The sequence below is a fragment of the Hypanus sabinus genome, chromosome 9 (assembly GCF_030144855.1).
Source record: "Hypanus sabinus isolate sHypSab1 chromosome 9, sHypSab1.hap1, whole genome shotgun sequence".
NCBI lineage: Eukaryota > Metazoa > Chordata > Chondrichthyes > Myliobatiformes > Dasyatidae > Hypanus > Hypanus sabinus.
In genome coordinates, this window is record NC_082714.1 from 105,749,824 (window position 1) to 105,763,388 (window position 13,565).

Sequence of the window (13,565 nt, forward strand, 5' to 3'; positions counted from 1 at the left end):
CCTCCATCTGTCCATCCATACAACCTACCCCCAACTGTGCATCCTTCACACCTACCTCCAACTGTCCATCCATACCACCTACCTCCAACCGTCAATCCATACCACCATCCTCCAACTATCAGTTCATACCACCTGCCTCCAACTGTCCATCCATACCACCTGGCCCCAACTGTCCATCCATCCTTAGAACCTACCTCCAACTGTCCATCCATTCACACCACCTGCCTCCAACTGTCCATCCATACTACCTACCTCCAATTTTCCATCCACACCACCTACTTCCAACTGTTCATCCATACCACCTATCTCCAACTGTCCATCCATACCACCTGCCTAGAACTGTCCATCCATACCACCTACCTCCAACCGTCAATCCATACCACCTACCTCCAACTGTCCATCCATACCACCTACCTCCCATTTTCCATCCACACCACCTACTTCAAACTGTTCATCCATACCACCTATCTACAACTGTCCATCCATACCACCTACCTAGAACTGTCCATCCATACCACCTACCTCCAACCGTCAATCCATACCACCTACCTCCAACTGTCCATCCATACCACCTACCTCCAACTGTCCATCCATACCACCTACCTCCAACCGTCAATCCATACCACCTACCTCCAACTGTCCATCCATACCACCTACCTCCAACCGTCAATCCATACCACCTACCTCCAACTGTCCAACAATCCATACCACCTACCTCGAACTGTCCATTCCTACCACCTTCCTCCAACTATCAATTCATACCACCTACCTCCAACTGTCCATCCATACCACCTGGCCCCAACTGTCCATCCATCCATACCACCTACCTCCAACTGTCCATCCACACCACCTGGACCCAACTGTACATCCATCCATACCACCAAGCTCCAACTCTCCATCCATCCATACCAGCTACCTCCAACTGTCCATACGTACAAACAACATCGAACTGCCCATCCATACCACCTGCCTCCAACTGTCCATCCATACCACCTTCCTCCAACTGCCCATCCATACCACAAGCCTTCAACTGTCCATCCATACCTCCTACCTCCAACTGTCCATCCATCCATACCTCCTGCCTCCATCTGTCCATCCATCCATACCACCTACCTCCAACTGTCCATCCATACCACCTGGCCCCAACTATCCATCCATTCTTAGAACCTACCTCCAACTGTCCATCCATCCACACCACCTGCCTCCAACTGTCCATCCATACCACCTACCCCCCACTGTCCATCCATACTACCTACCTCCAATTTTCCATCCACATAACCTACTTCCAACTGTCCATCCATACCACCTGCCTAGAACTGTCCATCCATACCACCTACCTCCAACCATCAATCCATACCACCTACCTCCAACTGTCCATCCATACCACCTACCTCCAATTTTCCATCCACACCACCTACTTCAAACTGTTCATCCATACCACCTATCTACAACTGTCCATCCATACCACCTACCTAGAACTGTCCATCCATACCACCTACCTCCAACCGTCAATCCATACCACCTACCTCCAACTGTCCATCCATACCACCTACCTCCAACTGTCCATCCATACCACCTACCTCCAACCGTCAATCCATACCACCTACCTCCAACTGTCCATCCATACCACCTACCTCCAACCGTCAATCCATACCACCTACCTCCAACTGTCCAACAATCCATACCACCTACCTCGGACTGTCCATTCCTACCACCTTCCTCCAACTATCAATTCATACCACCTACCTCCAACTGTCCATCCATACCACCTGGCCCCAACTGTCCATCCATCCATACCACCTACCTCCAACTGTCCATCCACACCACCTGGACCCAACTGTACATCCATCCATACCACCAAGCTCCAACTCTCCATCCATCCATACCAGCTACCTCCAACTGTCCATACGTACAAACAACATCGAACTGCCCATCCATACCACCTGCCTCCAACTGTCCATCCATACCACCTTCCTCCAACTGCCCATCCATACCACAAGCCTTCAACTGTCCATCCATACCTCCTACCTCCAACTGTCCATCCATCCATACCTCCTGCCTCCATCTGTCCATCCATCCATACCACCTACCTCCAACTGTCCATCCATACCACCTGCCCCAACTGTCCATCCATTCTTAGAACCTACCTCCAACTGTCCATCCATCCACACCACCTGCCTCCAACTGTCCATCCATACCACCTACCCCCCACTGTCCATCCATACTACCTACCTCCAATTTTCCATCCACATAACCTACTTCCAACTGTCCATCCATACCACCTGCCTAGAACTGTCCATCCATACCACCTACCTCCAACCGTCAATCCATACCACCTACCTCCAACTGTCCATCCATACCACCTACCTCCAATTGTCCATCTATCCATACCACCTACATCCAACTGTCCAACCATCCATACCACCTGCCTCGAACTGTCCATCCATAGCACCTGCCTCCAACTGTCCATCCATATAACCTACCTCCAACTGTCCATCCATACCACCAACCTCCATCTGTCCATCCATACCACCTACCTCCAACTGTCCATCCATCCATACCAACTACCTCCAACTGTCCATACATCCATACCACCTGCCTCCAACTGTCCATCCATACCACCTTCCTCCATCTGTCCATCCATACCACCTACCTCCAATTGTCCATCTATCCATACCACCTACATCCAACTGTCCAACCATCCATACCACCTACCTCGAACTGTCCATTCTTACCACCTTCCTCCAACTATCAATTCATACCACCTACCTCCAATTGTCCATCCATGCCATCTGGCAACAACTGTCCATCCATCCTTAGGACCTACCTCCAACTGTCCATCCATCCACACCACCTGGCCCCAACTGTCCATCCATCCATACCACCTCCCTCCAACTGTCTGTATGTACAAACAACATCGAACTGCCCATCCATACCACCTGCCTCCAACTGTCCATCCATACCACCTTCCTCCAACTGCCCATCCATACCACAAGCCTCCAACTGCCCATCCATACCAACTACCTCCATTGTCCATCCATACCTCCTACCTCCAACTGTCCATCCATCCATACCTCCTGCCTCCATCTGTCCATCCATCCATACCACCTACCTCCAACGGTCCATTCATACCACCTGGCCCCAACTGTCCATCCATCCTTAGAACCAACCTCCAACTGTCCATCCAACCACACCACCTGCCTCCAACTGTCCATCCATACCACCTACCCCCCACTGTCCATCCATACTACCTACCTCCAATTTTCCATCCACATAACCTACCTCCAACTGTCCATCCATACCACCTACCTCCAATTGTCCATCTATCCATTCCACCTACATCCAACTGTCCATTCTTACCACCTTCCTACAACTATCAATTCATACCACCTACCTCCAACTGTTCATCCATACCACCTGGCCCCAACTGTCCATTCATCCTCAGAACCTACCTCCAACTATCCATCCATCCACACCACCTGCCTCCAACTGTCCATCCATCCTTAGAACCTACCTCCAACTGTCCATCCATCCACACCACCTGCCTCTAACTGACCATCCACACTACCTACCTCCAATTTTCCATCCACACCACCTACTTCCAACTGTCCATCCATACCACCTGCCTAGAACTGTCCATCCATACCACCTACCTCCAACCATCAATCCATACAACCTACCTCCAACTGTCCATCCCTACCACCTACCTGCAATTGTCCATCTATCCATACCACCTACATCCAACTTTCCAACAATCCATACCACCTACCTCGAACTGTCCATTCTTACCACCTTCGTACAACTATCAATTCATACCACCTACCTCCAACTGTCCATCCATACCACCTGGCCCCAACTGTCCATTCATCCTCAGAACCTACCTCCAACTATCCATCAATCCACACCACCTGCCTCCAACTGTCCATCCATACTACCTACATCCATTTTTCCATCCACACCACCTACTTCCAACTGTCGATCCATACATACCACCTGCCTCCAACATTCCATCCATCCATACCACCTGCCTCCAACTGTCCATTCATACCACCCACCTCCAACAGCCCATCCATCCATACCACCTACCACCAACTGTCCATCCAAACATACCAACTACCTCCAACTCTCCATACATACCACCAGCCTCCAACAGTCCATCCAACCATACCACCTGCCTCCAAATGTCCATCCATACATACCACCTTCCTCCAACTATCCATTCATAGAATCTACCTCCAACTGTCCATCCAACCATACCACCTACCTCCAACTGTCCATCCATACAACCTACCTCCAACCGTCAATCCATACCACCTACCTCCAACTGTACATCCAAACATACCAACTACCTCCAACTCTCCATACATACAACCAACCTCCAACAGTCCATCCATCCATACCACCTGCCTCCAACTGTCCATCCATACATACCACCTACCTCCAACTTTCCATCCATACCACCTACCCCCCACTGTCCATCCATAACACCTGCCTCCAACTATCCAACCATCCATACCACCTACCTCGAACTGTCCATTCTTACCACCTTCCTCCAACTATCCATTCATACCACCTACCTCCAACTGTCCATTCAACCATACCACCTGCCTCCAACTGTCCATCCATACCACCTACCCCCCACTGTCCATCCATATCACCTGCCTCCAACTGTCCATCCATACCACCTTCCTCCATCTGTCCATCCATACAACCTACCCCCAACTGCGCATCCTTCACACCTACCTCCAACTGTCCATCCATACAACCTACCTCCAACCGTCAATCCATACTACCTACCTCCAACTGTCCATCCATGCCACCTACCTCCAATTGTCCATCCATACACCCTGCCTCCAACTGCCCATCCATACCACCTTCCTCCATCTGTCCATCCATACAACCTACCTCCAACTGCACATCCATACCGCCTACCTCCAACCGTCAATCCATACCACCTTCCTCCAACTATCAATTCATACCACCTACCTCCAACTTTCCATCCATACACTCTGCCTACAGCAGTCCATCCATACCACCTACCTCCAACCGTCAATCCATACCACATACCTCCAACTGTCCATCCAAACATACCAACTACCTCCAACTCTCCATACATACCACCAGCCTCCAACAGTCCATCCATCCATACCACCTGCCTCCAACTGTCCATCCATACATACCACCTACCTCCAACTTTCCATCCATACCACCTAACCCCACTGTCCATCCATACCACCTGCCTCCAACTGTCCAACCATCCATACCACCTGCCTCGAACTGTCCATTCTTACCACATTCCTCCAACTATCCATTCATAGCACCTACCTCCAACTGTCCATCCAACCATACCACCTGCCTCCAACTGTCCATCTATACCACCTACCCCCCACTGTCCATCCATAACACCTGCCTCCAACTGTCCATCCATACCACCTTCCTCCATCTGTCCATCCATACAACCTACCCCCAACTGTGCATCCTTCACACCTACCTCCAACTGTCCATCCATACAACCTACCTCGAACCGTCAATCCATACCACCTACCTCCAACTGTCCATCCATGCCACCTACCTCCAATTGTCCATCCATACACCCTGCCTCCAACTGTCCATCCATACCACCTTCCTCCATCTGTCCATCCATACAACCTACTTCCAACTGCGCATCCATCACACCTACCTCCAACTGTCCATCCATACCACCTACCTCCAACCGTCAATCAATACCACCTTCCTCCAACTATCAATTCATACCATCAAACTCCAACTGTCCATCCATACCACCTACCTGCAATTGTCCATCTATCCATACCACGTACATCCAACTTTCCAACCATCCATACCACCTACCTCGAACTGTCCATTCTTACCACCTTCCTACAACTATCAATTCATACCACCTACCTCCAACTGTTCATCCATACCACCTGGCCCCAACTGTCCATTCATCCTCAGAACCTACCTCCAACTATCCATCCATCCACACCACCTGCCTCCAACTGTCCATCCATACTACCTACCTCCAATTTTCCATCCACACCACCTACTTCCAACTGTTCATCCATACCACCTATCTCCAACTGTCCATCCATACCACCTGCCTAGAACTGTCCATCTATACCACCTACCTCCAACCGTCAATCCATACCACCTACCTCCAACTGTCCATCCATACCACCTACCTGCAATTGTCCATCTATCCATACCACCTACATCCAACTTTCCAAACATCCACCACCTACCTCGAACTGTCCATTCTTACCACCTTCCTACAACTATCAATTCATACCACCTACCTCCAACTGTCCATCCATTCCACCTGGCCCCAACTGTCCATTCATCCTCAGAACCTACCTCCAACTATCCATCCATCCACACCACCTGCCTCCAACTGTCCATCCATACTACCTACATCCATTTTTCCATCCACACCACCTACTTCCAACTGTCGATCCATCCATACCACCTGCCTCCAACTATCCAACCATCCATACCACCTACCTCGAACTGTCCATTCTTACCACCTTCCTCCAACTATCCACTCATACCACCTACCTCCAACTGTCCATCCAACCATACCACCTGCCTCCAACTGTCCATCCATACCACCTACCCCCCACTGTCCATCCATATCACCTGCCTCCAACTGTCCATCCATACCACCTTCCTCCATCTGTCCATCCATACAACCTACCCCCAACTGCGCATCCTTCACACCTACCTCCAACTGTCCATCCATACAACCTACCTCCAACCGTCAATCCATACTACCTACCTCCAACTGTCCATCCATACATACCACCTTCCTCCAACTGCCCATCCATACCACAAGCCTCCAACTGTCCATCCATACCAACTACCTCCATTGTCCATCCATACCTCCAACCTCCAACTGTCCATCCATCCATACCTCCTGCCTCCATCTGTCCATCCATCCATACCACCTACCTCCAACTGTCCATCCATACCACCTGGCCTCAACTGTCCATCCATCCTTAGAACCAACCTCCAACTGTCCATCCAACCACACCACCTGCCTCCCACTGTCCATCCATACCACACCACCTACCTCCCACTGTCCATCCATACCACACCACCTACCTCCAACTGTCCATCCAACCACACCACCTACCTCCAACTGTCCATCCAACCACACCACCTACCTCCAACTGTCCATCCAACCACACAACCTGCCTCCAAATGTCCATCCATACCACCTACCCCCCACTGTCCATCCATACTACCTACCTCCAATTTTCCATCCACATAACCTACCTCCAACTGTCCATCCATACCACCTACCTCCAATTGTCCATCTATCCATTCCACCTACATCCAACTGTCCATTCTTACCACCTTCCTACAACTATCAATTCATACCACCTACCTCCAACTGTCCATCCATACCACCTGGCCCCAACTGTCCATCCTTAGAACCTACCACCAACTGTCCATCCATACCACCTACCTCCAACTGTCCATCCATACCACCTGGCCCCAACTGTCCATCCTTAGAACCTACCACCAACTGTCCATCCATACCACCTACAACCAACTGTCCATCCAAACATACCAACTACCTCCAACTCTCCATACATACCACCTGCCTCCAACTGTCCATCCATACCACCTTCCTCCATCTGCCCATCCATACAACCTACGTCCAACTGCGCATCCATACCACATTCCTCCAACTATCAATTCATACCACCTGCCTCCAACTGTCCATCCATCCTTAGAACCTACCTCCAACTGTCCATCCATCCACACCACCTGCCTCCAACTGTCCATCCATACCACCTACCCCCCACTGTCCATCCATACCACCTGACTCCAAGTATCCAACCATCCATACCACCTACCTCAAACTGTCCATTCTTACCACCTTCCTCCAACTATCCATTCATACCACCTACCTCCAACTGTCCATCCAACCATACCACCTGCCTCCAACTGTCCATCCATACCACCTACCCCCCACTGTCCATCCATATCACCTGCCTCCAACTGTCCATCCATACCACCTTCCTCCATCTGTCCATCCATACAACCTACCCCCAACTGCGCATCCTTCACACCTACCTCCAACTGTCTATCCATACAACCTACCTCCAACCATCAATCCATACTACCTACCTCCAACTGTCCATCCATGCCACCTACCTCCAATTGTCCATCCATACACCCTGCCTCCAACTGCCCATCCATACCACCTTCCTCCATCTGTCCATCCATACAACCTACCTCCAACTGCACATCCATTACACCTATCTCCAACTGTCCATCCATACCGCCTACCTCCAACCGTCAATCCATACCACCTTCCTCCAACTATCAATTCATACCACCTACCTCCAACTTTCCATCCATACACTCTGCCTACAGCAGTCCATCCATACCACCTACCTCCAACCGTCAATCCATACCACATACCTCCAACTGTCCATCCAAACATACCAACTACCTCCAACTCTCCATACATACCACCAGCCTCCAACAGTCCATCCATCCATACCACCTGCCTCCAACTGTCCATCCATACATACCACCTGCCTCCAACCATCAATCCATACAACCTACCTCCAACTGTCCATCCCTACCACCTACCTGCAATTGTCCATCTATCCATACCACCTACATCCAACTTTCCAACAATCCATACCACCTACCTCGAACTGTCCATTCTTACCACCTTCGTACAACTATCAATTCATACCACCTACCTCCAACTGTCCATCCATACCACCTGGCCCCAACTGTCCATTCATCCTCAGAACCTACCTCCAACTATCCATCAATCCACACCACCTGCCTCCAACTGTCCATCCATACTACCTACATCCATTTTTCCATCCACACCACCTACTTCCAACTGTCGATCCATACATACCACCTGCCTCCAACATTCCATCCATCCATACCACCTGCCTCCAACTGTCCATCCATACCACCCACCTCCAACAGCCCATCCATCCATACCACCTACCACCAACTGTCCATCCAAACATACCAACTACCTCCAACTCTCCATACATACCACCAGCCTCCAACAGTCCATCCAACCATACCACCTGCCTCCAAATGTCCATCCATACATACCACCTTCCTCCAACTATCCATTCATAGAATCTACCTCCAACTGTCCATCCAACCATACCACCTACCTCCAACTGTCCATCCATACAACCTACCTCCAACCGTCAATCCATACCACCTACCTCCAACTGTACATCCAAACATACCAACTACCTCCAACTCTCCATACATACAACCAACCTCCAACAGTCCATCCATCCATACCACCTGCCTCCAACTGTCCATCCATACATACCACCTACCTCCAACTTTCCATCCATACCACCTACCCCCCACTGTCCATCCATAACACCTGCCTCCAACTATCCAACCATCCATACCACCTACCTCGAACTGTCCATTCTTACCACCTTCCTCCAACTATCCATTCATACCACCTACCTCCAACTGTCCATTCAACCATACCACCTGCCTCCAACTGTCCATCCATACCACCTACCCCCCACTGTCCATCCATATCACCTGCCTCCAACTGTCCATCCATACCACCTTCCTCCATCTGTCCATCCATACAACCTACCCCCAACTGCGCATCCTTCACACCTACCTCCAACTGTCCATCCATACAACCTACCTCCAACCGTCAATCCATACTACCTACCTCCAACTGTCCATCCATGCCACCTACCTCCAATTGTCCATCCATACACCCTGCCTCCAACTGCCCATCCATACCACCTTCCTCCATCTGTCCATCCATACAACCTACCTCCAACTGCACATCCATACCGCCTACCTCCAACCGTCAATCCATACCACCTTCCTCCAACTATCAATTCATACCACCTACCTCCAACTTTCCATCCATACACTCTGCCTACAGCAGTCCATCCATACCACCTACCTCCAACCGTCAATCCATACCACATACCTCCAACTGTCCATCCAAACATACCAACTACCTCCAACTCTCCATACATACCACCAGCCTCCAACAGTCCATCCATCCATACCACCTGCCTCCAACTGTCCATCCATACATACCACCTACCTCCAACTTTCCATCCATACCACCTAACCCCACTGTCCATCCATACCACCTGCCTCCAACTGTCCAACCATCCATACCACCTGCCTCGAACTGTCCATTCTTACCACATTCCTCCAACTATCCATTCATAGCACCTACCTCCAACTGTCCATCCAACCATACCACCTGCCTCCAACTGTCCATCTATACCACCTACCCCCCACTGTCCATCCATAACACCTGCCTCCAACTGTCCATCCATACCACCTTCCTCCATCTGTCCATCCATACAACCTACCCCCAACTGTGCATCCTTCACACCTACCTCCAACTGTCCATCCATACAACCTACCTCGAACCGTCAATCCATACCACCTACCTCCAACTGTCCATCCATGCCACCTACCTCCAATTGTCCATCCATACACCCTGCCTCCAACTGTCCATCCATACCACCTTCCTCCATCTGTCCATCCATACAACCTACTTCCAACTGCGCATCCATCACACCTACCTCCAACTGTCCATCCATACCACCTACCTCCAACCGTCAATCAATACCACCTTCCTCCAACTATCAATTCATACCATCAAACTCCAACTGTCCATCCATACCACCTACCTGCAATTGTCCATCTATCCATACCACGTACATCCAACTTTCCAACCATCCATACCACCTACCTCGAACTGTCCATTCTTACCACCTTCCTACAACTATCAATTCATACCACCTACCTCCAACTGTTCATCCATACCACCTGGCCCCAACTGTCCATTCATCCTCAGAACCTACCTCCAACTATCCATCCATCCACACCACCTGCCTCCAACTGTCCATCCATACTACCTACCTCCAATTTTCCATCCACACCACCTACTTCCAACTGTTCATCCATACCACCTATCTCCAACTGTCCATCCATACCACCTGCCTAGAACTGTCCATCTATACCACCTACCTCCAACCGTCAATCCATACCACCTACATCCAACTTTCCAAACATCCACCACCTACCTCGAACTGTCCATTCTTACCACCTTCCTACAACTATCAATTCATACCACCTACCTCCAACTGTCCATCCATTCCACCTGGCCCCAACTGTCCATTCATCCTCAGAACCTACCTCCAACTATCCATCCATCCACACCACCTGCCTCCAACTGTCCATCCATACTACCTACATCCATTTTTCCATCCACACCACCTACTTCCAACTGTCGATCCATCCATACCACCTGCCTCCAACTGTCGATCCATCCATACCACCTGCCTCCAACTATCCAACCATCCATACCACCTACCTCGAACTGTCCATTCTTACCACCTTCCTCCAACTATCCACTCATACCACCTACCTCCAACTGTCCATCCAACCATACCACCTGCCTCCAACTGTCCATCCATACCACCTACCCCCCACTGTCCATCCATATCACCTGCCTCCAACTGTCCATCCATACCACCTTCCTCCATCTGTCCATCCATACAACCTACCCCCAACTGCGCATCCTTCACACCTACCTCCAACTGTCCATCCATACAACCTACCTCCAACCGTCAATCCATACTACCTACCTCCAACTGTCCATCCATACATACCACCTTCCTCCAACTGCCCATCCATACCACAAGCCTCCAACTGTCCATCCATACCAACTACCTCCATTGTCCATCCATACCTCCAACCTCCAACTGTCCATCCATCCATACCTCCTGCCTCCATCTGTCCATCCATCCATACCACCTACCTCCAACTGTCCATCCATACCACCTGGCCTCAACTGTCCATCCATCCTTAGAACCAACCTCCAACTGTCCATCCAACCACACCACCTGCCTCCCACTGTCCATCCATACCACACCACCTACCTCCCACTGTCCATCCATACCACACCACCTACCTCCAACTGTCCATCCAACCACACCACCTACCTCCAACTGTCCATCCAACCACACCACCTACCTCCAACTGTCCATCCAACCACACAACCTGCCTCCAAATGTCCATCCATACCACCTACCCCCCACTGTCCATCCATACTACCTACCTCCAATTTTCCATCCACATAACCTACCTCCAACTGTCCATCCATACCACCTACCTCCAATTGTCCATCTATCCATTCCACCTACATCCAACTGTCCATTCTTACCACCTTCCTACAACTATCAATTCATACCACCTACCTCCAACTGTCCATCCATACCACCTGGCCCCAACTGTCCATCCTTAGAACCTACCACCAACTGTCCATCCATACCACCTACCTCCAACTGTCCATCCTTAGAACCTACCACCAACTGTCCATCCATACCACCTACAACCAACTGTCCATCCAAACATACCAACTACCTCCAACTCTCCATACATACCACCTGCCTCCAACTGTCCATCCATACCACCTTCCTCCATCTGCCCATCCATACAACCTACGTCCAACTGCGCATCCATACCACATTCCTCCAACTATCAATTCATACCACCTGCCTCCAACTGTCCATCCATCCTTAGAACCTACCTCCAACTGTCCATCCATCCACACCACCTGCCTCCAACTGTCCATCCATACCACCTACCCCCCACTGTCCATCCATACCACCTGCCTCCAAGTATCCAACCATCCATACCACCTACCTCAAACTGTCCATTCTTACCACCTTCCTCCAACTATCCATTCATACCACCTACCTCCAACTGTCAATCCAACCATACCACCTGCCTCCAACTGTCCATCCATACCACCTACCCCCCACTGTCCATCCATATCACCTGCCTCCAACTGTCCATCCATACCACCTTCCTCCATCTGTCCATCCATACAACCTACCCCCAACTGCGCATCCTTCACACCTACCTCCAACTGTCTATCCATACAACCTACCTCCAACCATCAATCCATACTACCTACCTCCAACTGTCCATCCATGCCACCTACCTCCAATTGTCCATCCATACACCCTGCCTCCAACTGCCCATCCATACCACCTTCCTCCATCTGTCCATCCATACAAACTACCTCCAACTGCACATCCATTACACCTATCTCCAACTGTCCATCCATACCGCCTACCTCCAACCGTCAATCCATACCACCTTCCTCCAACTATCAATTCATACCACCTACCTCCAACTTTCCATCCATACACTCTGCCTACAGCAGTCCATCCATACCACCTACCTCCAACCGTCAATCCATACCACATACCTCCAACTGTCCATCCAAACATACCAACTACCTCCAACTCTCCATACATACCACCAGCCTCCAACAGTCCATCCATCCATACCACCTGCCTCCAACTGTCCATCCATACATACCACCTACCTCCAACTTTCCATCCATACCACCTACCCCCCACTGTCCATCCATACCACCTGCCTCCAACTGTCCAACCATACATACCACCTACCTCGAACTGTCCATTCTTACCACATTCCTCCAACTATCCATTCATAGCACCTACCTCCAACTGTCCATCCAACCATACCAC